The sequence below is a fragment of the Sorghum bicolor genome, chromosome 5 (assembly GCF_000003195.3).
Source record: "Sorghum bicolor cultivar BTx623 chromosome 5, Sorghum_bicolor_NCBIv3, whole genome shotgun sequence".
In the NCBI taxonomy this organism is placed as follows: domain Eukaryota; kingdom Viridiplantae; phylum Streptophyta; class Magnoliopsida; order Poales; family Poaceae; genus Sorghum; species Sorghum bicolor.
In genome coordinates this window covers 71,050,982-71,073,715 of record NC_012874.2, presented here as the reverse complement: position 1 = coordinate 71,073,715, position 22,734 = coordinate 71,050,982, and the positions used below count along the sequence as shown (strand labels likewise).

The 22,734-nt window shown below is 40.8% G+C and overlaps 1 long non-coding RNA gene across 1 annotated transcript; it reads left to right on the top strand.

The window, feature by feature from the left end:
* LOC110435782 lies at nucleotides 10,797-12,288 on the top strand. The gene is made up of 4 exons (XR_002453636.1): nucleotides 10,797-10,867; nucleotides 11,503-11,571; nucleotides 11,944-11,990; nucleotides 12,065-12,288. It is a non-coding gene; the product is annotated as an uncharacterized LOC110435782 (long non-coding RNA).

Here is a 22,734-nt window from a genome sequence, read left to right as displayed (position 1 = left end):
TGGGGGAAAGATGCATACTAATACTTTGTGTCCGGGAATGAGCATTAAAATAAGGGGGGTAGATTTTCCTGTCAATCCCATTGTGTTGGGTTCAGAAGGTTTAGATATGATATTGGGAATGAGATGGTTGTCCAAGTTTAAGGGTACTATTCAGTGTGCTGAGAAGACAGTGGCTCTAACAGCACCTAGTGGGAACAGAATTGAGGTCAGAGTTTCTATGTCACCTAGCAGTGAAGGAACAGTTTACCATGTGAGCAGTGGGTCAGTAGAAGACATTCGAGTTGTGAAAGAGTTCCCTGATGTGTTCTCAGAGGATTTGCCAGGTATGCCACCTGAACGTGAGATTGAATTTGTTATTGATTTATTACCTGGTACTGCACCCATATCTAAGAGACCTTATAGAATGGCTGTTAATGAGTTAGAAGAACTTAAGAAACAACTAAAGGAGTTACAGTCTAAAGGGTATATCCGTCCTAGTTCCTCACCTTGGGGAGCTCCAGTTATTTTTGTAGAGAAGAAGGATGGGACACAGAGGATGTGTGTAGACTATAGATCTTTGAATGAGGTCACAATTAAGAATAAATACCCTTTGCCTAGAATAGAGGACTTGTTTGACCAGTTGAAAGGAGCTTGTGTGTTTTCCAAGATAGATCTGAGGTCAGGTTATCACCAGTTGAGGATTAAACCTAGTGATATTCCAAAGACTGCTTTCACCACCAGATATGGACTTTATGAATATACAGTTATGTCTTTTGGATTGACGAATGCTCCAGCTTACTTTATGTATCTGATGAATAAAGTTTTTATGGAGTATTTGGATAAGTTTGTGGTAGTCTTTATTGATGATATCTTGATCTACTCCAAGACTGAGGAAGAACATGAGGAACACCTAAGACTTGTGTTGCAGAAATTGAGGGAACACCAGCTCTATGCCAAGTTGAGTAAGTGTGACTTCTGGTTGAAAGAAGTGTCTTTTCTTGGTCATGTCATTTCAAATGGTGGAGTTGCTGTCAGTCCGAAGAATGTGGCAGATGTTCTTAAGTGGAGTCCACCTCAGACGGTTGGAGAGATCAGAAGTTTTCTTGGAATGGCCGGTTACTACCGGAGATTCATTGAAGGATTTTCCAGTATTGCCAAGCCCATGACTGCTTTGTTAGAGAAGGGTAAGCCATTCAAGTGGAATGAACAGTGTCAGGCTAGTTTTGAGGAATTGAAGAAGAGATTGACTACTGCACCAATTTTGACTTTACCAGATGTGACTAAAAGTTTTTCTATCTATTGTGATGCTTCCAAGCAAGGTTTGGGATGTGTACTGATGCAAGAGGGAAAGGTGATTGCCTATGCATCTAGACAGTTGAAGAAACATGAGGTGAATTATCCAACTCATGACCTTGAGTTAGCAGCTGTGGTCCATTCACTGAAGATCTGGAGACACTATATCCTGGGTCATAAGTGTGATATCTACACGGACCACAAGAGTCTGAAATACATCTTCACTCAGAATGACTTGAACCTAAGACAGAGAAGATGGTTAGAGTTGATCAAGGACTATGAACTGGAGATTCATTACCACCCTGGCAAAGCTAATGTAGTTGCTGATGCTCTGAGTAGAAAGAGTCAAGGGAATATGTTGGAGGCCACAGAGTTACCGATAGAACTACTGGCAGAATTTGAGTATCTCAATTTGGGGTTTGTTGCTAATACCCAAGGTACTTCCATGGACATAGAACCAACTCTTGAGCAAGAGATCAGAAAAGGTCAGGAAGAGGATGAAGAGATCAAAAAGATACTTAAGCTGATAGAGGAAGGTAGAGCACCTGGATTCAAAGTTGATCAAGAAGGAATTGTTTGGCACAAGGACCGATTGTGTGTGCCTGATATTCAGAGAATCAAGGATGTGATACTGAAGGAGTGCCATGAATCTGCTTACTCTATTCATCCAGGAGGTACTAAGATGTATCAGGACTTGAAGCAAAACTATTGGTGGCCTGGTATGAAGAAAGATATTGGTGAATATGTGGCACTGTGTGACACCTGTCAGAGAGTGAAAGCGGAACATCAGAGGCCAGCAGGGTTGTTGCAACCGTTGAAGATACCTGAGTGGAAGTGGGATGAGATCAGCATGGACTTCATAGTGGGATTGCCGAAAACTCAACGAGGTTATGACTCAATATGGGTTGTAGTAGATCGATTGACCAAGGTAGCTCATTTCATACCGGTCAGAACTAACTACCGTGGAGATCAGTTAGCAGAAAAGTATATGGAACGGATTGTGTGTCTGCATGGAGTTCCTAAGAGGATTGTGTCTGATAGAGGTACACAGTTTACATCAAAGTTTTGGGAGAAGTTACATGATGCTTTGGGAACCGAGCTCAGATTCAGTACTGCTTATCACCCTCAGTCCGATGGTCAGACAGAGAGAGTCAACCAGATAGTAGAGGATATGCTCAGGTCTTGTGCTTTACAGTATGGAAATAGTTGGGATACTAGTTTGCCCTACGCTGAGTTCTCCTATAACAATAGTTATCAGACTAGTCTTAAGATGACTCCTTTTGAAGCTTTGTATGGAAGGAAGTGTAGGACTCCATTGTTCTGGAACCAGACTGGTGAAAGGCAAGTGTTCGGCCCTGATTCATTGAGAATAGCCGAAGAAAGAGTTCAGTTCATCCGACAGACTCTGAAGGCAGCTCAGTCTAGACAGAAGAGTTATGCTGATGTGAGACGAAGGGAACTTGTATTTCAGGCAGGTGATTATGTATACCTGAAAGTGTCTCCGATGAGAGGTCTAAAGAGGTTCAATGTCAAGGGAAAGCTAGCTCCAAGATATGTTGGTCCTTTCAAGATTTTGGAGAGGAAAGGAGAAGTGGCTTATGAGCTTGAACTGCCTGTTAGTTTATCCAACGTGCACAATGTTTTCCATGTCTCCCAATTCAAGAAATGTTTGAGAGTGCCTGAAGAACAGTTGCCACTAGAGGAACTGGATCTACAGGAGGATCTAACTTATGAAGAGAGCCCTATCAAAGTCCTGGACACAGCAGAGAGAATTACCAGGAGTAAAACTATCAGGATGTGTAAAGTACAATGGAAACACCATTCCGAGGAAGAAGCAACCTGGGAAAGAGAAGATGATCTAATATCCAAATACCCTCAGTTATTCCCTGGTTCGTCCTAATCTCGAGGACGAGATTCTTTTAAGGGGGGTAGGTTTATAACACTCCAAATTTTTGAATTTCAAATTTAGTTTAAATTTGATTTAATTTTGGCTCAATTTGAATTTTTGGGAAATATTAAATAATTTACAAAATTAAATAAAATTAGAAATAAGGTAGAAAAACTTGTTCGTATGCATTCATGCCGCTGCATCTATTTTTGTTTGATTTGTTTGCTGGTGCTTGTATTTATTTTGTTGGAGAAAGAATTAAATAGGAGAAGCAAATTGTTTCTGAAAATAAAAAAAAAAAGAAGAAAAGAAAAGGGGCAGCGCCTCCCCCTCGGCCCGCGACCGCGCGCGGCCCAGCCGCTCCCCGCGCCCCTCTCCCCGCGCGGCCCACCCGCGGCCCAGCCGCGCAGCAGCCGCCGCGCCCAGCTCCCGCCCCCCCCAGCCGCTGACGCGTGGGCCCCGCGAGTGGGACCCACCGCCTTCTTCCACCTCCGGCCGTTTCGGAAACGGACGGCGCCGCCGCCTCGGTTTCCGCGCGCACACGAACCGAAGTTCGCTGCGCCCTATAAATAGCGCCGCCACTCGCCCTCGCGGGCCCCCCCTTCGCACCCCGAGCCGCCTAAAATCCTAAACCCTAGCTCGCGCCGCCGCTCTCGCCGAGTTCGCGCCGCCGCCGAAGCTCGCCGCCGTCGCGCTCCTCCTCGCGCTGCCGGGTTCGCGAAGGTGAGCCGCGCCCCGTCCTCGCCGCGTCGTGCCGACCCCGGTGGTGCCCTCGGCTTGCCCCGTCTCGCCCCATAGGGCCGTGCCCGCTACCCCGCCGCCGGCGGCCATGGCGCCACCGTCTCTGCTCGCCGCGCCGCCGCAGCCCGCTGCTCGCCTGCCCCGCGCGCGGTCCACGATGGACCGCGGCTGAGCGCCCGCGTGGCCGGTCCACCATGGACCCGGCTCACCGCCCCAGCGCCTCCCCCGGTCCACCATGGACCGGTGGACCGCCGCCCCTCCCCCGGTCCACAGCCCGCGCCATGGACCGGCCAACCGCCGGCCGCCACGTGGCCAGGATGGCCACGGCCCCCGCGCGCCCCTGCCGTTTTGCGAAAAGGCCCCTGCCTTTCTTTAAAATTAACCCGCGGCCCGGCTGAGTTCAAAAGTAATTAGAAATGTGCCCCTGGTTTTGCTTAATAGCCCCTGCAGCCGTCAGATTTTGCAGATTTAATCCAAATTCCTTATTAATTCAGTTTTTAATTAGTTTTATTACGAAAAATAGTTCAGTTTATCTACAGAAATGCCATTCAACTTGTTTTAGCCATAACTTTTGCGTCGTAACTCCGATTTAGGTGATTCTGGTCGCTATGGTTTCGTTTCGTCGAGTAGATTACAGTAGTGCAGTTGCTTTTTGTTTTCGCATGCTTTGGTGTACTGTTTCTGATTAAGTTTGTTTGCTTGCATGTATTGTTCCTATGATTGATGATTGTCGCGTATAGCCAACGAGACGTTCGTGAAGGAAGAGGTTCAGGATCCCGCTGAGTTCGAGCAACCCGACTTCGATCAAGGCAAGTGCAGACACCGTTTGATCATTTTGAACCTACTCATTAATGTCATTTACTTTATATGCATGTGTCCAATGAATGCAAACCCTAAGGACATGACTAGCTTCACTTATTATTCCTTGCTCACCTGGGGTTATGTATTTGGGTAGACTAGGCTATACTAGGTTTGCTTAGCTGCTCTACTCATCTTATACACATGCCTAAACCAGTATTAGTCTCTACTCAACTTGATGCTTAAATTGTGCTGAATCTTTGGTCACTGCGGTGATGGCGATGTTGGATGCTTATGAGCATCGTGATGATGGTGGTGACAGGGGGAGCGGGTACCGTTGGTGGTCCGGTTTGCCGGGCGTACCCGTCTCTGCTCTCCGTAAGGACTTAGTCAGGGAGCGGCCCCCTGGGACTTACAGTGCAGCTCCAAGCTATATGGCTCTGGCTTGACTAATTAGCAGGACCTCCACTAGTAGGGTGTTACTTTCCGGGTAGGCGTGAGGAAGTAACTTGGGTAATGAATATTAAGTTGTCGGTTGATCGGTACGCCATGACTATGGGTATCGACTGTCGAGCGCCCCGGCGAAAACTTGCGAGTGGCATCCTATTAGTTGGACCCTGTGAAAGGTCTCGTAGTGAGACCCTGCCTGCTCACCTCGGTAGTGTTTTGGGGAGTCGCGACCCCGGGCAAATGGGAATCACGACTTGGAGTGAAAGTGCACACCTCTGCAGAGTGTAAAACTGATATATCAGCCGTGCTCACGGTCACGAGCGGCCCAGACCCTCACTTGACGAGCAAATTGGATTCACTGGTTACTTGGAGATGGACCTTGGCGAGGTTGCTACCTCGTGTTTTGGCGGAATGGCTATTCCGTGATGGCAGGATTGCTATCCTGTGGTAATAATTGGGGTTAATCCCTGGATTACTATAATAATTAGGATAGTCTTTTAAAAGATGCTAATTACTACTTACACTAATTAAGGGTTGGGTTTATGCTACTCATATTTAGTAATAGGTTGTTCTAGTAATTGTTATAATTAAAAGCGATCAACTAAAATGCTACCGCAGTCAAACCAAGTCAGCTTTACCTTGTTTTAAGCCTTGCATGTCATTACTTTCCGTCTGTGCTTGCTGAGTTCGACATGAGCTCACCCTTGCTATAATCATTAAAGGTTGCTCGGACGATCAGGAGTACAATTGCGATTTCCCTGAGGACTACCCTGAGTCTCCTGGTTGTTAGGCTCGTGTGGTTCTACCGTCGACCTTCCTGTGGCAAGGTGGTCCTGCTACGTCGGCGTTTAGTTTTCCCTTTATTTATGGAACAGTTTAGTTTATGTTTCCCCTCTGCACTTTGATAAACTTTTGGCTTGTAATAATGGTACTTTTACTCTCATCTATGTAATTCGTTTGAACACTGTGTTTTGTACCATTGATGATGTCGGTCCATGTGTGTGAATTTGAGATCCTGGCGCACATGTGATTTTGGCACCCGAATGCTCTTTTACATCCGGGTGTGACATCTTCGGTCTCTCAACGGGTTCAAAAGCGATACCGTCCGGAACTCCCTCTCATTACTTGTGGCAAGTGTGGGCAGAAGATTTTGATGGAGTACAAAGTGTCGAAAGAGGGAGTAAACAAGGGTCGTATATTCTACAAGTGTCCAGATCGTAATGTGAGTTATTTCCAGACATTTGCTTATATATGTGCATATTTTTTAAATGATATTAATTAAACTTTTGATTCTCTCTTTTAATTTCAGTGGGACGGTACCGGCGGATGTACAGGTTGGTACTGGGAGGAAGAATACATTGAACACATTAAGAAATCTTTTGCACAGGTGGTTGAGGCTGAAGGTGGTGAGGCAGTGAGCCGACGAAAGAAGTTCAATGATGTTGATCAAGCGAATGATCTATCTATTATAGTTGGGATCGGACGCGAACTAATTATGTTGCTTAAGTGCATTTTAGTTTTGGTTTTTTTAGTGCTAGTTGCGATTGTATTTGTTGTAGCCAAGCTTTCCTAAATTAATCAACTATGTATCTTAGATATGTTGTGCAATAAGATGAGAAACTATATGTGTGCATGGTTTTCATAATATATATGTTATATTTAATGCAGATGGTAACACATAATTGGATGTATAATGCCGATCGGCGCTCCGAAGAGTTCATTAATGGCGTGCACTATTTCTTAAGTGTGGCCGAGTCAAATAAGAGGAACGGTTTCATGTGCTGTCCATGTGTCGTGTGCAAGAATTTGACGGAATATTCTAACTCAAGAACTCTTCATTCACACTTATTAAAGTCTGGTTTCGTACCAAACTATATTTGTTGGACCAAACATGGAGATAGCGGGATTATAATGGATGAAGGTGAAGAAGAACAAGAAGAAGAAGAATTGGACCATGCCAATATTATTGCTCAGTACGGTGGCTTCAATGATGTTGCAATGGGGGGAGATAATGAAGAAGAGGTGGCGGCAGAAGATGATCGGGGCGATGATGCTTTTGGTGATGCCATCCGTGATGCACAAAGAGAATGTGAAAGTGATAAAGAGAAAGCCAAGTTCGAGCGCATGCTAGAGGACCACAGGAAATCGCTATATCCCACCGCTGAAGAGGGGCAAAAAAAAGCTGGGTACCACACTAGAATTGCTGCAATGGAAGGCAAAGAATGGTACATCTGACAAGGCATTTGGGCAATTATTGAAGATCATAAAAAAGATGCTTCCGAAAGGCAACCAATTTCCCACCACTACGTATGAAGCAAAACAGGTTGTCTGCCCTTTGGGATTAGAAATCCAGAAGATACACGCATGTCCTAATGACTGCATCCTCTACCGTGGGGAGGAATACGAGAATTTGGATGCATGTCCAGTATGTAAGGCATCACGGTATAAGATTAGACGAGATGATCCTGGCGATGTTGAGGGTGAAGAACGTCATAGGAAGAAAATTTCTGCCAAGGTTATGTGGTATGCTCCTATAATACCACGATTAAAACGTCTGTTCAGAAATAAGGACAATGCAAAGTTGTTGCGGTGGCATAAAGAAGACCGTAAGATAGACAATATGCTGAGACACCCTACCGATGGATCCCACTGTGGAGAGCGATAGACAGAGAATTCCCAGATTTTGCAGATGATGCTAGAAACTTGCAGTTCGCCTTAAGTACAGATGGTATGAATCCTTTCGGTGAGCAGAGCAGTAGTCACAGCACTTGGCCAGTTACTCTATGTATCTACAACCTTCCTCCATGGCTATGCATGAGGCGAAAGTTTATTATGATGCCGGTGCTTATCCAAGGACCGAAGCAACCTGGCAATGACATAGATATCTACCTAAGGCCATTAGTTGAGGAACTTCAACTTTTATGGAGCAAACCAGGAGTTCGCGTGTGGGATGAGTACAAACAAGAGCACTTTGACCTGCGAGCATTGCTGTTTGTAACAATCAATGATTGGCCAGCTCTGAGTAATCTTTCAGGCCAGTCAAACAAGGGATATAATGCATGCACACATTGTTATGAAGACCTTGACTGTGTATTTTTGAAAAAATGTCAAAAGGTCGTGTACCTTGGCCACCGTCGGTTTCTTCCTGTGAACCACCCAGTACGAAAGAAAGGCAAGCATTTTAAAGGCAAGGCAGACCACCGGACCAAACCTCTCAATCGAACCGGGGATGATGTACTCGAAATGGTCAAGGATATAAAAGTGGTATTTGGAAAGGGACGAGGCAGCGAACCTATTCCCAAGGATGCTAAGGGACACGTACCCATGTGGAAGAAGAAATCTATATTTTGGGAGCTACCTTACTGGAATGTCCTAGAGGTCCGCAATGCGATCGACGTGATGCACCTGACAAAGAATCTTTGTGTGAACTTGCTCGGATTCATGGGTGTCTACGGGAAGTCTAAGGATTCACTTGAAGCACGACAAGACTTGCAGCGCATGAAAGAACGAGACAACCTGCATCCAGAAAAGACAGATGATGGACGTCATTACTTAAGCCCTGCTAGCTACACTCTGAGCAAAGAAGAGAAGGAAAGCATGTTTGAATGTCTTAGCAGCATCAAGGTCCCATCTGGATTCTCCTCAAATATCAAGGGAATAATTAATGTGCCAGAGAAGAAATTCCTGAACTTGAAGTCCCATGACTGTCACGTTCTAATGATGCAATTGTTGCCGGTCGTTTTAAGAGGAATTCTACCTCCACACGTACGTCTAGCCACCGTAAAGCTATGTGCATTCCTCAATGCAATTTCTCAGAAGGCAATCAATCCAGAGCAACTAGCTACTCTGCAGAATGATGTCGTTCAATGTCTCGTCAGCTTTGAGTTGGTGTTCCCTCCATCCTTCTTCGATATCATGACACACCTCCTAGTTCATCTGGTCAAAGAGATTCGTATTCTCGGTCCTGTGTTCCTACACAACATGTTCCCCTTCGAGAGATTCATGGGTGTCCTAAAGAAATATATCCATAGTCGTTCCCGGCCAGAAGGAAGCATTGCCAAGGGCTACGGAACAGAGGAGGTCATAGAGTTCTGTGTTGACTTTATTCCAGACCTTGACCCAATTGGCATTCCTGAATCTCGACACGAGGGCAGACTCAGCGGAAAGGGAACACTTTCGAAGAAAACATATATTGGTACGGGAGACGATTACTTCAATAAAGCACACTACACAGTTCTCCAGAACTCCTCATTGGTGGAACCATATGTTGAGGTACACAAAGATTTCCTACGCACTACAAGAAATGTGTGGCTTTTTAACGTTTTTAATATGACAATGGTCATAATGTCACTACATCATCCATTTTGTGACATTATATTCTAGGCACTATGACTTAGTGACAATAAAAAGTTGTATGTCACAACAAATGTCATTTAACAAGTCAAATTTCATCTAGTGACAATATTTTTGTGTCATAATGCTTGTTTATGTGTCACAAATTATTTTATTAAAATTTTTAAAATAAATTGTGCATGTTGATGTCGGGTGTCTAATATTGTTGGACTATACATTATTCATAAATAGGTAAAATCTCTCACATGTCTCATATATAGTTATATAACTATGTGAGAGATGTATCCATTCGTAAACAATATACTGTCTCATTTTGTCAAAATGATTTAAAACAATTTATTTTTCATCTAATTTTAGGATGTAATCTCAAATATAACATGTCTTCTTACATATTTTTTTCTAATTTTTGGACATTGTTAGATACGAAGTTGTAGTGATTTTCCAAATGCACGTAGGTATTTATTTAAACAATAGAAAATAGTAAATTGGTTCTTAAATTTGTGAAACTACTACAAAGAGACATATATGTAGTCTATTTTATTTAAAAAGTATTTTTAGTACATGAATATAATTGGATTAGAGTATTTACTTCACAAGAGTATCTAATAATCAAATAGTGCTTATAAATAAATCAAAAAAGAATACTTTTATCTGAAGCAGCACAGGAAAATTCCTTTTCTGAAATGTGAGCGATTTGCGTAGCAATTAGATGCCAGTCAGACAGTGTGGCACTACTGCAGCTTTGCCTCAGGATAGGGTTCTGCATTGCGTTTCCTATCAGGGCAGATATAGTAGTAATTAGTTAATGTGCAGACAGGATTAGGTTTGAGCAGTGTTCTATCTGACCACGCATTTGCAGTTACTCTGGAAGCTCAGCAAAACGATTGACTGCTTATTATGTCGCTGACTGAATTTTTTTGTTGCTTTCTCTGTATTTGTGTGTCACAAAAAGCCTAAAGTATAAAGGTAGCCATGCCAACACTAACAAGTTCTAGAGGACAGCCATTCAGCCCACTCTAGCAGGTTAAGGATGTTTCTAATTGTTTAGTATAAACTTTATTTAGTTAAATCATCAAAACTTCTGTCTTGTATCAATATTTTGTTTCGCTGTGCACTCATTGAACTCTTAAATTGAAATTTGCAGCAATACTTCAAGGTGGCAATTTCCTTGGTTCAGTCCAAGAGGAAATTGGTAAGTTCTCACAAATTAATAAAATGTATGTCTTTGTATATTTTTAATTTTATTGCTAGATGTTCCTGTAAATTTCATTGTGTTGGATCTATACATGAGAGGGAGAAGAGAGGTTTGTGCAAGAGGAAAAATGTTACTTTTGACTTTCCCTGTGTGGTTCAGCTGACTCTCAGGTGCGTTTCACATAGTTAATAAAATTGTTTAGTAGTTGGTGCCTTATGGCCGTGTTCTTAGTTATTTAGTTGGTTTGCTTGCTATGCTTGTTTTCGTTTATGCTATACTACCAGTAAGCATCTCGAATTGCTGATTGATGTTGTCTCAACTTTGGACCAGCAGCTCCCTTGAAAGGTCAGCTTGATAACCCAGTTTATAGTGCAATAACCTGGTTTCAGAGATGTCATTCTGTTATTCCTAGTTCATTTAATGTGTTCAAGGCACAATGATATGATAGTCTTCATGGCACAAGTGTGACGTCTTAGGGTAAGCAAAATTATTTTGATGATCTTAGGGGTAGGGATTTGGGACGAAATTTGGAAAAACTTTTGATTTAGGGTTCGGATTTTGGGATTTTGGGGAAGAACAGGATCTTTGAGATCAAGACTGATTTGACTTCCCTTCCTATACATCTACATGTAGGTTATTTTGCTTTCCTGTTCTATTTAGAGAGTATATGTTTTATCATATGCTAAGGTAAATCTTTATTATATATGATGCGCTTGTGTTGGCATGCTTAGATCGTATCCATAATTTAGAGAGCATATGTTAGTCATAGCAACGTACATATGATTCCATTCTCATTTGTCTACAGGGAGGAAATTGTGAGGCCAAATGCAATTAGTTTTTCTGCGCGACTACAGCAACCACTGAATTCAGTAGGGTGAGTGAAGCTTCCTTTCTTCAATTACCTTTTGCCATAAGGACTACTCTAAACTTTGGTGTCTATATGATGCAATGTCCTGTTCTATTTTCCAATACTAGTGTTTTTTTGTTGTCTAAAAATATATCTTTGCTTAAAAGGTATCTTTTGATCTTTAAAATTGATACTGCAATTTCTGATACAGTGTGGGATGGAGCATTATGGTTCTGAATCCCATCTGTAGTTGCTAATGATAAAACCTATACTCTTGTGCTATTCATATGAGAATGTTTATCCCTACTCTAGTTCTACAGAGAATTTGGCTATGATTGCATAACTGTTTTTGTGTTCTGGATACAACCATTACGTTATTGTAGTTTGCTCCCATTGCAGTTAAAAACCAACAGTTTAGCTGCTCATCCATGTCAACCAGCACGAAGGTAATTTATGACTTAATTTAAGATTAGATCTAATTCGTGACTGAATTTTAGATGCACTACCTGGTTATTGGCAGGTGGAGATTGCACATGCCTATGAGAAGAATAGCGTGGCCTGCTTCAGCATCTGATCGATGAGAAGCACTTCCAGCGGACCTTTGAGATGAGAACTAGTATTGTAAAAGTGCTCATGGTGGCTATTTTTGAAAGATTTTGTTATGCAAGCAAATCATATGAGTTGTATTATGCAAGCTACCCTCTTAGTTTTGTAGCTACTTGTGTGTAGCTTGCTTATTGCCTTTGTATTTTCTATGAAAAGTTGTACAAGTACAAATGTTGATGGTTTCAATGAAAAAGATGACCAATATTTTGTCAATTGTGAGCTTTCTTCCAATTTATATGTATTTCATGAGCGTGCCACAAACACATGGGCATGAATAATGGGCCATAAACAGCATACTGACGTGTAACAGAATTATGATGGTTGTGACATTTTTTGTAGTGTTTGTGATATTTTTTTCCCTGCCATGTCAGCTGCCACGTGGCAAGACCTACGATTTTGTGACAATAAATCAATGTCATATGCTTGTGACATGAACCAAACAAATGTCACATAATCATTTTATGACGCGGGCTTTTCCACGTTTTGATTTTTGTCAACTTGATGTCACAAATCTTAATTTGTAACATAAATTCCATATATTGTGACATAACTAAACGTTAAAAAGCCATGTGTTTCTTGTAGTGACGGTCCCAGTGGCCCGGGAAGAATGAAGCTTGGATAATGCGTTAGCACATGGAAACTTTTGGCGATTGGTTGCGCAAAAAATGTCAAGGTGATGAAAACATTGATGAGCAGCTTTATTTGTTGGCCAGGCAACCATCATGGCTTGTCCTCACATACAAAGGGTACGAGATAAATGGTAACACATTTTACACAGTTGGCCAAGATAAAAGGAGCACCAACCAAAATAGTGGTGTACGCGTGGATGCCACAGATCCAAATAGGAACAGACAAACATATTATGGACGCATAGAAGACATATGAGAACTAGTCTATGCAGCTAATTTTAAAGTTCCTTTGTTCCGGTGCCAATGGGTGAAGATGACCGGAGGTGGGGTAACAATCGACAAGGAGTATGGGATGACAACCGTGGACCTTAACAATAGTGGGTTCAAAGACGAACCATTCGTCCTTGCTGCAGACGTGAGTCAGGTGTTCTATGTCAAAGATATGTCTACGAAACCAAAGAGAGGAAAAAATGATGACCACTCAATCATCAATGAGCCAAAGCGCCACATTGTCCTTTCTGGGAAAAGAAACATTGTCGGAATTGAGGACAAGTCAGACATGTCAGGCGATTACGAAAGGGATGATCGAATTCCGCCCTTCATAGTCAACAAAGACCCAAGCATTCTGTTAAACAATGAGGATACTCCATGGTTATGGCAGAATCATAACCAAGGGTCATACGTCAAGAAGAAGTTCACTGTTGTGTCGGCTTGACTTTGTATGAAACTATATTTGAGAATTGTGAATTTTGATGTGTGTAACAAACTTTGTATTCATGACTTTGTATTCATGACTTTTCCAATTGTTAGAGATCATCAAATGCAAAAATTGTCATGACTATATGTGTCAATTGTGGATTTTCAACTACACCTTCCCAAAACTTTGTCAAATGCAAAAATGGTCTATATATGAAATGTAGATTTTGATGAGTGGAACAATATTGGTATTCATGACTTTTACATTCGAGACCATCTAGGGTTCCGAAACTGCTGCGTGGCTATGAATTCTCTGAAAATGTAGAATTCAGTGGTTCAAACTTTTCCAAAAGTAAAGTTGACCATTAGACAAAATGTAGAACTTGATGAGTGTAGCAAACTTTATATTCATGACTTTTCCATTTGGGACAATCTAGGGTTCGGTCAAAGGGTGTGTTTGTAAAAACCAATGCTTTGACTTTGGTCAAACTTGATCAAATGGCCCATTTGATGACTTCAAATGAAAAAAGTTTGAATACAAAGTTGTTAGAGATCATCAAGATCTACATTTTATATATTGTCCATTTTTCCATTTGGATAATTTTGAGCCAATCCTAATTACATTTCTATAAAATCCAAGACGGGTTTTGGTCAAACTTGGTCAAATGACAAACTAAATTACTTAAAATGAAAATATTTTGAATACCAAGTTGTTAGATATCTTCAAGATCTAAACTTTTTATATACACAACTTTTCCATTTGAGAAAGTCTAAGTTAACAATACCCACCAATTCTTGAATCTCACACAAACTATATGAAACTATATGTGTCAATTGTGGATTTTCAACTACAACTTCCCAAAACTTTGTCAAATGCAAAAATGGTCTATATATGAAATGTAGATTTTGATGAGTGGAACAATATTGGTATTCATGACTTTTCCATTCGAGACCATCTAGGGTTCCGAAACCGCTGCGTGGCTATGAGTTCTATGAAAATTCAAAATTCAGTGGTTCAAACTTTTCCAAAAGTAAAGTTGACCATTAGATAAAATGTAGAACTTGATGAGTGTAGCAAACTTTGTATTCATGACTTTTCCATTTGGGACAATCTAGGGTTCGGTCAAAGGGTGTGTTTGTAAAAACCAATGCTTTGACTTTGGTCAAACTTGATCAAATGGCCCATTTGATGACTTCAAATGAAAAAAGTTTGAATAAAAAGTTGTTATAGATCATCAAGATCTACATTTTATATATTGTCCATTTTTCCATTTGGATAATTTTGAGCCAATCCTAATTACATTTCTATAAAATCCAAGACGGGTTTTGGTCAAACTTGGTCAAATGACAAACTAAATTACTTAAAATGAAAATATTTTGAATACCAAGTTGTTAGATATCTTTAAGATCTAAACTTTTTATATACACAACTTTTTCATTTGAGAAAGTCTAAGTTAACAATACCCACCAATTCTTGAATCTCACACAAACTATATGAAACTATATGTGTCATTTGTGGATTTTCAACTACACCTTCCCAAAACTTTGTCAAATGCAAAAATGGTCTATATATGAAATGTGGATTTTGATGAATGGAACAATATTGGTATCCATGACTTTTCCATTCGAGACCATCTAGGGTTCCGAAACCGCTGCGTGGCTATGAGTTCTATGAAAATTCAAAATTCAGTGGTTCAAACTTTTCCAAAAGTAAAGTTGACCATTAGACAAAATGTAGAACTTGATGAGTGTAGCAAACTTTGTATTCATGACTTTTCCATTTGGGACAATCTAGGGTTCGGTCAAAGGGTGTGTTCATCAAGATATAATTTTTATATGATTTTTTATTTGATGAAAACTATACCCAACTAGCATTCCTAGTAATAAATAACAAAAATAAAAAGTTTTACGTCAATATGATGTGAAAATAAATTTCCAGTTGATTGGATATAGTTTTTGTAAATTTATTGGAATAATATATTTTTGCATTAACAAAATACTAAACATTTCTTACAAAATCATTGCAAATTATAAAAATACAATAAGATATTTAAGTTTAAAAATTTTCATGTGTACATTAAAACAAATTACAATATATGTCACTGTCTAAAAAACATTATATAAAATATTTAATTTACTATACAATTTATTATATAAACTGTATATATAAACAATTGAAGAACCCTAAACTAAAAAACAGGGCCTTTAGAACCGGCCCATAGTGGGAACCGGTGCTAAAGGTTCCTGAAAATTTCAGGAGCCCGCCATAGCGCGCGCTGGACCCTTTAGCACCGGTCCGTGGCTGGAACCGGTGCTAAAGGGTCCCTTTAGCACCTTTAACACCGGCTCGTGTTACCGGCCGGTGCTAAAGGGACCCTTTAGCACCGGTGCCAGCCACGGACCGGTGCTAATGGGTCCGCCCCTATATATGTGCGCAGGAGCCCTGGATCCGGCAGTTCATCTTCGTCTTCGTCTTCGTTTGCAGCGCCGCCGGGTTCATCTTCGCCGCCGTCGTCGTTTCGACTCCCTTGCCGCCGCCACGGCCCTCCCCCAACGCCCCGCCGCGGCCATCCACCAGCGCCGCCGCAGCGGGCCACCAGCGCGCGCCGGCCACATCTTCCACGTCGATCGGGAACTCCGGCCGTCTCCTCGCTCCTATGTACTAGATCAATCGAACTCCAGCAAAATTATCTGCAAAATGAATGAATTGTTATGATATATATACATATATACATATATACAATTGTGTTTATCATAAATATATATAATAAATGTATATATATATGTATATAATAAATGTATATAATATATATATACATATATAAAATTGTTTATCATAAATTTATTCTATTAGTGTTTTGTATATATATTATTTTTTTACTATTATTCTAGTATTATTTTTTATATATTATTCTAGTATATTATTAATTCTAGTGTTTTGTATATATATTATTGTTTGTACTATTATTGTAATATTATTTTTAGTATATTATTCTAGTATATTATTAATTCTAGTGTTTTGTATATATTGTTGTTTGTACTATTATTCTAGTATTATTTTTTATATATTATTCTAGTATATTATTAATTCTAGTGTTTTGTATATATATTATTGTTTGTACTATTATTCTAGTATTTTTTTAGTATATTATTCTAGTATATTATTAATTCTAGTGTTTTGTATATATTATTGTTTGTACTTTTATTCTAGTATTATTTTTAGTATATTTTTCTAGTATATTATTAATTTTAGTGTTTTGTATATATATTATTGTTTGTACTATTATTCTACTATTATTTTTAGTATATTATTCTAGTATATTATTAATTCTAGTGTTTTGTATATATTATTGTTTGTACTATTATTCTAGTATTATTTTTAGTATATTTTTCTAGTATATTATTAATTCTAGTGTTTTGTATATATATTATTGTTTGTACTATTATTCTAGTATTATTTTTAGTATATTATTCTAGTATATTATTAATTCTAGTGTTTTGTATATATTATTGTTTGTACTATTATTCTAGTATTATTATTAGTATATTTTTCTAGTATATTATGAATTCTAGTGTTTTAGTATATTATGAATTCTAGTGTTATTGTTAGTATTATTTTTTTAGTATATTATTCTAGTGCATTTCTTATCTTATATAGAATATATATATGTATGGTTGCAGACATAGAAATGGCTGACCGTCGTCATGATGATCCTGAATATATGGAAGATGCCATTCAAAATATAATCGACGACGGTAGTCAGTACTTTGTTGATTACCACGAGATCATGCAAGGCAATCCTACTGAGCAACAAGAGGGCAATGCCCCTGAGCAACAAGAGGGCAATGTCCCTGAGCAACAACTTGTCGTGCAACAAGAAGAAAATACTGGCGAGGTATGTAAATGTAAACATATATAATTAATGTATCTCTTATATTAGGTTTTAGACTTATTACTTGGTTATTAATTTAGTATTTTTGTTTCTATATCTACGTGTAGCCTTCTGGATCGACCTCTACGGGGAGAAGCGTACCTCCACGAGGGCCAAAGAAGCCGTTGGAGGGCCGCTATGTAATCTCTGAGTTTGAGATAGCTACAGGCAGACCACTTGGTGAGCATGCAAATAAATATGTTAGTCACTGTGGATATCTTATGAGAGATCAAATACCGATCAGTGCTCGTGAATGGAGAGAGAAGCGAGGTGCTCCTGAGATCAGTTTTGTCTCTGATCGTGACAAGGAGTTAGTTTGGAAAGCCGTCATAGACGTTTTCACCTTCGACACCAATGATGAAGAGTTGAAGGTGCGAATTTATGACTGGACTATGAAGAAGATGGCAGTACTCTTCCAGAATTGGAAGAAGTCTTTGTACAATAAATATGTCAAGAAAAACGAGACTCCAAATTTCAACCTCAAGCAATATGTAAAGCTGAGGGCCTTCTGGGATGACTTTGTGCAGTACAAAACATCCGAAGAGGGCGAGGAACGAGCCAATAGAAATAAAGAGAATGCCACTAAAAAGACATACCACCATCATATGGGATCAGGTGGTTATAAGATTGTTGTTCCCAAGTGGGACCGAATGGAACAGGAGATGCTTGCTAGGGGGGTCACACCCGAGACAATAGTAAAAAATTGGAGCGAGCGCTCCAAGCATTGGTTCTACGGTCATGGGGGAAGCATGGACCCAGACACCGGGGCGCTAGTTTGGGGCCAAGAAATCTCTAGAGCAGCAGAGAGACTAGTCCGTGCACGAGAGGCGGTTCAGTCTGGTGAGTTCAGGCCTAACAGGGAGAAGGATGAACTCACCTATGCGCTTGAAAATCCTGAGCACGGTGGGCGTACGAGAGGCTATGGGGCAGTTCCGTGGCTGCAATCATTCCAAGCCGATCAAGATACCTACAGAAGCCGCCAGAGAAAGAAGGATGAGGAGGCAGAGTGGATCCGCCGCCTGGAAGCTTTTGTTCTGCAGTCACAAGAGCGCGAGAAAGCTTGTGAAGAATGGATGCAGGCAGAGATTCAAAGGCAAGTGCAAGTAGCACTTAGTCAAATGACGAAAGGGCAAGGTACATCACAGCCTGAGGTCAATGTTAGGCCCCCAGGCCAGTTGAAAAGCAGCTGCGCATCCACGGAAGTACCAACCATTCAGGATGATACGAAGCTACACTTCCCCGTGGATGATGTCACAGAGGCTTTTACTACCTGTGAGCTGCATGTACCAGATGGGAATGCAAGCAAAAAGGTGGCTATCGCTGTTGTCAACCCTATTGACCGAACGAGAACTCCAAGAATCCATAATCGACCAGTACCTGGTGGATATGCTAGCATCTCGGTTGATAGGGTTGAGAAAGGTTGTGGCAATGTGCCACTAGATATAGAAGGGGGAGACGGAGAGAAGACCTTAGGTGAAGCTGAGAAGACATTTAATTGTTGGCGCAAGCGCTTCATAATTATTCCTCAACATAGGTTTGTGTGTGATTTTACTTCTTATATTATTTATTATGTATTGAAATTAAAAAAAAATTTGCTCACACAACTTGTAATTGTTTTCTTTGCAGGGACTCCTCAAACCTCAGTCCAGTTCTCTCCCCAGCGCATCATAGTGCTGCGGGCGGTGACAATGCTGGATCTCCTCCAACACCAGCGGCGGCCACACCGACCCCGCCACCGCCTCCACCACGGTCTCCACCTCTTCCACCGAGGTCTCCAACTCCTCCACCGAGGTCTCCAACTCCTCTACCGCGTTCTCCAACGCCAAAAAGATCGGCCCCACCACCTCCACCGCCTGCACCGCCCTCTCCAAAGAGTGCACGGTTGGTCCCCTCGCCTCCAAAGCGAGGTAGTAAGAAGCGGTCCGCCCAAGAAGGACCGAAGTCATCGGTCCCACCTCCAAAGAAGGCTGCCTCAGCAAAGAGAGCTAAGACGCCAGAAAAATTACCTTACGAAAAGAGTGAAGAGGAGGAAATTGCTATATCCAAAGCTGAGGTCAAACAATTTTTTGATAATTTAAAGGAGGAAAGGAAAAAACGGCTTAACCCAGAAAAGCCGTACTTTTATGTGAAGCCATCGGAACTGAGGCAGAAGGTGGCGGACCATCAAAAGAAGCAACGCGAAGCTCAGAAAAAGCCAGCACTTTCGGACTATGAGCGGTCTCTGGTCAAGTCTTCACAGCCTAAGAAGAGAGTAGGAAAGGGGGTCCCACAGCTCGGAGAAGTATCAAAACCGGTGCCCCCTTTGATTGTGCCAAATCAATACGGCTCAAATGAAGACTTGATGCCAAAGAAATCCTTAGCGTTGTCTGAGCTAGACTCGCTTGAGCGTTACTTTGGACAGAGCGGTCTAAATATGGAAGAAATTGCCGCCATTCTTGGATGCCAAACATTTGAAAAAGTCGAGGTATTTGATCAATGGAGGGCAAGATATGAACCGGGCAGGAGTCTATTCGACCCTAAGCGTTTACACGAGCTCGGCACACAAATGTTTGCAATAAACAAATGGTGCATTGAGGCGTCTAAAAGGGGAGAGAATTGGATTTCTGTTCGTATTAGACAACATCACTACTTCCATGGAGATGACCTCATATACGTGCAGTTCGAAGAATTGCACCAATTATGTCACCTCGACGCTCTTGACAAATCTCTTGTCAGCTGCTTTTGTCTGTAAGTATTTTTTTCTTTTTATTATACTTCTAACTTCTTTAATTACATGTATATAATCCTTACACACTTAGGATTTGTATGTATATATGCAGGCACCAAATGAGAGAGCTCAGAATGAGAAATGACAATAGTATTGGGTTCGTTGACCCTTATATTGTTTTCAAGGCTCCGCAGGCAGTGTGGACAGCAGATCATGAGACAGAAGTCTGCACCAATCTTATGAGGTTCTTTGTGAACAAAAAAAAACAAAAAATACTCTTCCTCTTCAACTTCGAGTGAGTTATATAGTTATTAAGTGCATGCATATTTTATTTTACATTATAGGACTGACTATATATATGTGTGTGTAAACAGCTTTCACTGGATACTCATGGTCATTGAAATTCCCAAGAACCGGTTGATAATCTTTGACTCAATGAGAAAACCACAAGAAAATTATCAACAAATGGTAAACATTATTCAAAGGTACGTAATGTCGATCTCAGCTACAAAAATATCATAATATGGCTCTGTAATTATTTGTTCACGATCCACAATGGCTGTGTACAGGGTTTGGGAAAGATTCATTGACCGTGAACATCTCAGTGGATGTAAAGCGCCGCTTAACATAATACATCCACAAGTAAGTTCTACTAGCTAACAAATTTTCGCTAACTTTTAGCCTTCTTATTGTCGTGGTCGTGAATATTTTTATATATATATCGTACAGTGGTGTTTAAGACAAGAAGGGGGAACAATCTATGCGCATATTACGTGTGCAAATTCATGATGGCACAAGTCAATCAAACACCCACAGAGACGCTCAGAGTACGTTACATGTCTCTTTTCATTATCTCCTGATTTATATTGAATAACTAAGATAACTAATACCTTTTTTATTTATTTCAAACTAAAGACGGAATGACTGAGGGAAAAGGTCCTACAACAAGACCGAATCAAAGCTATCCAAGAGACGATAGCAGGATTTCTCCGCGACCAAGTGATCAATCCAAACGGCGGGTTTCACTTCAACGGCAACGAAACTCTTATTCCAAACAACGATGATCATTTGTATCGTTTGTAGACATTGGGAGAAAAAACTCTATGTATATATGTGTTACGAATTTTGTACATATAAAACTATATATATATATATAAAGCTTTTTACATATCTATTTAATTTTTGATGTGGTCTATTCATTTTATTGTAGGCAAAGCTTAATTATTAAGCTAAGCCTATAATTTTCATTTATATATGCTTAATATGCGTGTAATATAAATATATTATTGTATCAGCAAAAATATGTATTGAAAAAACCTATTATTATATATTATATAAAAACAATAAACAGAACCGAAGAACTGAACCAAAAAAAAGAAACCCTACCAACCGGTGTTAAAGAGTCCTGCAACGTGGCAGCCCTGGAAGGACCCTTTAACATCGGTTGGTATTACCAACCGGTGTTAAAGGGGGGGCTTTAGCCCCGGTTGCCCGAACCGGGACTAAAGGGTGGGTCTTTAGTCCCGGAAGGACAGCACCGGCTCGGGAACCGGGGCAACAGGCTCTTCCCGACCGGTGCTAATGCCCCGTCCTGCACCTAAAGCTATCGATTCCCATACGTAGCGTAAGCTTTTTCTAACAGTATATATAGTATGTTCCAGTGATTTGTCTGCCTTTGTCGTAGATTTTTTATAATACTGATTATGGTCGAATACTCACTTCACCAAAGAAAACTTTTAGGATTAGAAAATTAACCATCGAAATTTGATGTTTCAGCTCCTCACCCTAGGTCGGGCTTAAAGAAATCAATCTAGCAAGTATGTATAGCAACTCCAGTACTCCACTTAACTTAGCCGTAAGCCGTCTATACTCCGAAGATGCTCTCAACGTTTCATATGTGTCCACGGATGCTGACTAATTCTTTTGGTGGATGTGCAACTTTTGAACCAGTAGCTTCTTTGGTGTTTGAGTTTTGGAGTAGGACTTCGGTGGTGAATTGAAAGCCCTGTCCGGCTACATGGTGTCGTGGGCAGTGGTGAGGGTTTGGCGCCACGCTTCTCGATGGAGGCATTGATACAAGAGGCCTCCTACTTCCTAGGTTCGGTTGAAAAACCTTGGTGCCTCGATCATCATTGACGGGATGAAAACGGTACGAATATTGTCCGATCGTATTCGAGACCGTATTCGTTTAGAGGGGTTTAGATCTGTCCGTATTCGTGTCCGACTATTCAACATCCGGTACCGTATCCGTATCCGAATATTTAAATCGTATATTTATGATGTCGACATCTAATCCTATCTTATCCGACATGGTTGATATTATCCGTATTCGAATCCGAATCCGACCAGAAATATGAAAACAAATATGATATCAGTGATATCCGTCCGTATCCGATCCGTTTTCATCCCACAATGACACAGGTACGCACCCCAAACTATTCCCTTGTTGGTTGCCTCATGAAAGGTTGTTTGTTCGCCGCTGATTTGGTGGCTTCATGGGGTTTGTGTTGTTGCCCTGCTATCGCATTGTTGCTTCCTTTGTACTCCCTCCATTCCAAATTGTTTCCAAGAATCTTGGAGAGTCAAACTTTTATAAGTTTGACCAAATTTATATTATAAA